Source organism: Typopeltis vanoorti, chromosome 6 (assembly GCF_054136105.1).
Source record: "Typopeltis vanoorti isolate ZY-2024b chromosome 6, IOZ_Tvanoo_1.0, whole genome shotgun sequence".
In the NCBI taxonomy this organism is placed as follows: domain Eukaryota; kingdom Metazoa; phylum Arthropoda; class Arachnida; order Uropygi; family Thelyphonidae; genus Typopeltis; species Typopeltis vanoorti.
In genome coordinates this window covers 152748385-152751052 of record NC_143554.1, presented here as the reverse complement: position 1 = coordinate 152751052, position 2668 = coordinate 152748385, and the positions used below count along the sequence as shown (strand labels likewise).

At 31.6% G+C, this 2668-nt stretch overlaps 1 long non-coding RNA gene across 1 annotated transcript; it reads left to right on the top strand.

Moving 5' to 3' along the window:
* Nucleotides 1–208: 208 nt before the first annotated feature.
* On the top strand, nt 209–2238 carry LOC150106111 (uncharacterized). The gene is made up of 2 exons (XR_016548455.1): nt 209–272; nt 2031–2238. It is a non-coding gene; the product is annotated as an uncharacterized LOC150106111 (long non-coding RNA).
* The last annotated feature ends 430 nt before the right edge of the window (nt 2239–2668 follow it).

Genomic DNA, 2668 nt, shown 5'->3' with positions numbered 1-2668 from the left:
CGATATCTCATTTCATGATTTGGCAAATTTCCAGAATTTTAATAAGTAAATACAAGATGTAGATTCCAAATATTGTACTTATTTTCACAAATAGTAATTTCCGTGTGTGTGTGTGTGTGTGTGTGTGTGTCCGTTGTACTTTGGTTTGGAAATATATTGAATGACGGTGACTGACTAATATTTTTAATTGATAGCATTATGAAGACGAAGTTTCAATGCATTTCGATATGGACAGATATGTGGAAGAGCATTCTTATAAACAAAAGTATGACGTAAGTAATCTTGTTTCTTTTTGAGTAATTTCTATATACTGCAATTCCACTTGTTTAGACTTAGACAGAGAATATTTTGAAGCATATGATTTTCTGTTAAAATACCACATTTTAAAGTAGAAAAATGATTTCGGTTTTAATATGTTTTCCATGAAGTGATACTATTCGCTGTCGGAACAGGTCATCAGTCGTTTTCAACATTGTACAGAGGAAATTGCTGCATCTTTTAAATGCTTGTATACTTCTACAACGGAACTTTCTTAAAGCACGATTTCCACTGTAATTAGAAACAAAAGATTTCATTTGAAATCGTGCCTAGTCCAATATATTATCGTGAATAAATAAATAAATAAATAAATGCACATGTAACTTCGATACGGTTTAGATTGCCACAAATGAGGAATAATCACTTGAGGGGAAAACGTAACTAAAAATATACGAACTTAATCGATTAATTATTCGTATTTTAAAAGTAATTATGTAAAGGATGGTAAACCAATACATTGGAAAAACTGTTGACTCTACAGTTTATTTTCTAATAAAGATAACTAAAACCAATCCTAGCAAGCTAAGGAGGATAACACATAATGATTTCAGTTATTATAATACAGGAAATCGAGTGTTGTATAGAGTTAACTTACTTATAGGTAAGTGATATCGCACCGATATTTAATATTGTTAATCGAGATAATTGCAGAATTGTTGAAATATTTCAGATAATTATAGCTGACTGCATTCAAGGATACAAAAAATATAGTAGAAGAAAGGAATTCAAGAAACTGGCAAGCCACGTGTGGTAGCTATAGTGTTTATCAAATCAGTCTTATTGAAAAAAGACATCAATTCCTAAACATAGTTTATTACATATGCTTAAATTAAGTTAATTTTAGCAATCAAGGTAACTATTTATTTCGAAAAAAACCTGCTAATTCCTTCTTTTTTTTGTACAGGCTGTTAAAGTTTTAACTTTTGGATACTGATAGGAAGTCAGTCTTCATTGTTAAGCAATTAGTTTACTGACCGAAGGGTGCTGCTAATTTTAAATGGCATCTGAAGAGAGTACGGTGCAGAATTTTCGCCATAAAGTACAAAGGCAATATATGAATGATTTCATTCATTGTTTTTGAATATACTGTATGAAAAACCCAAATTTCTCTAAAAACAATAGATCCAGTAATTCAGTGAACAGTTGAAGGCAGCTTTAAAAGTTAAAAGTTTCACTATTCGACAACTAGAATCGAAATCGTAATGTCTTTCTAGCAGACGGGTAGCGCTATGGATCCGGAAGCTCTTACCGCAGGACTACACAGACTTCAAATTGGATTTACTTTTTATTTATAAGTTGAATGACTTCATTTAATAACTCTCGTTTTAAGAATATTTTGATTATTTAATGATTATATTAATATTAAATGATTGTTATAAAACTTCATTATTATTATTCTCTAATGTGCAGAATAAAATGTCTCGTGATTATTCTTTTGGAGGAAAATGGTCAAATGAAACAGAAAGAGAACAATCACTTGTTATCCATTGTGAAAGGCAGATTCGAAATGATATTTTATTTTCCTGTGCTAAAATACTTAACGACCTCTGTATTGCACTGGATATATTCTTAAGAGGTGTTCTGTAATTGATGTTCTTTAAATATCTTCCTTAAATATAATATGCTTGTATTTGAAAGATATGCGCCAATTGGTTATCAAATTCCAAAATGTTTATTTATTTATTTCTCTTTTTTTTTACTTCTGTTTTCAGACTGTTGAACTGTTTACTAACATCGGCGGACTTGTTGGAATATGGCTTGGAGTGTCGCTGGTTGCTGTTTTCGATCTGCTGGAGAGTTTGTTCTTAATCGCGACTGTCTCGTGGTGTCCATTTGGACGAGTCATCGATATCGGTCGTAACCTTTGAATGAAGCTGATATTTGTCGCCCTTGAAAATAAATGGAATTTTGTTATTATTACTAATATCATAATCAATGATTATTATCATCAGTGACCTTCGGCGAGTTAAGGTCTCATCGATGGAGGCTGTTATAATAAATCTACCATGTGTTATAACTCCTCATATATTCATTCACACTGGATGCACTCAATTCTTCAACTGTTAAATTGGTCCACTCACTCACACCAATGTCATGAAAATATCTACCTTTTCTCTGCACACAAACTTAACTCCCACGAATGACCCTTTCGGAATCATCCATATAACAAAAATTTTATCCGTTGCTAACCAAAATTCACCACCAATTCAGAGCTTTCGTAGTTTCACTTTTACCATATCAACATTCAGTTACCAGTCATTTAATGGAAACATGCGTGGTAGATATATTATTTTAAAATAACGGTGTCATGCATTTAAGAAAATTAGCTCTTTTTATAAATACTCGTGTA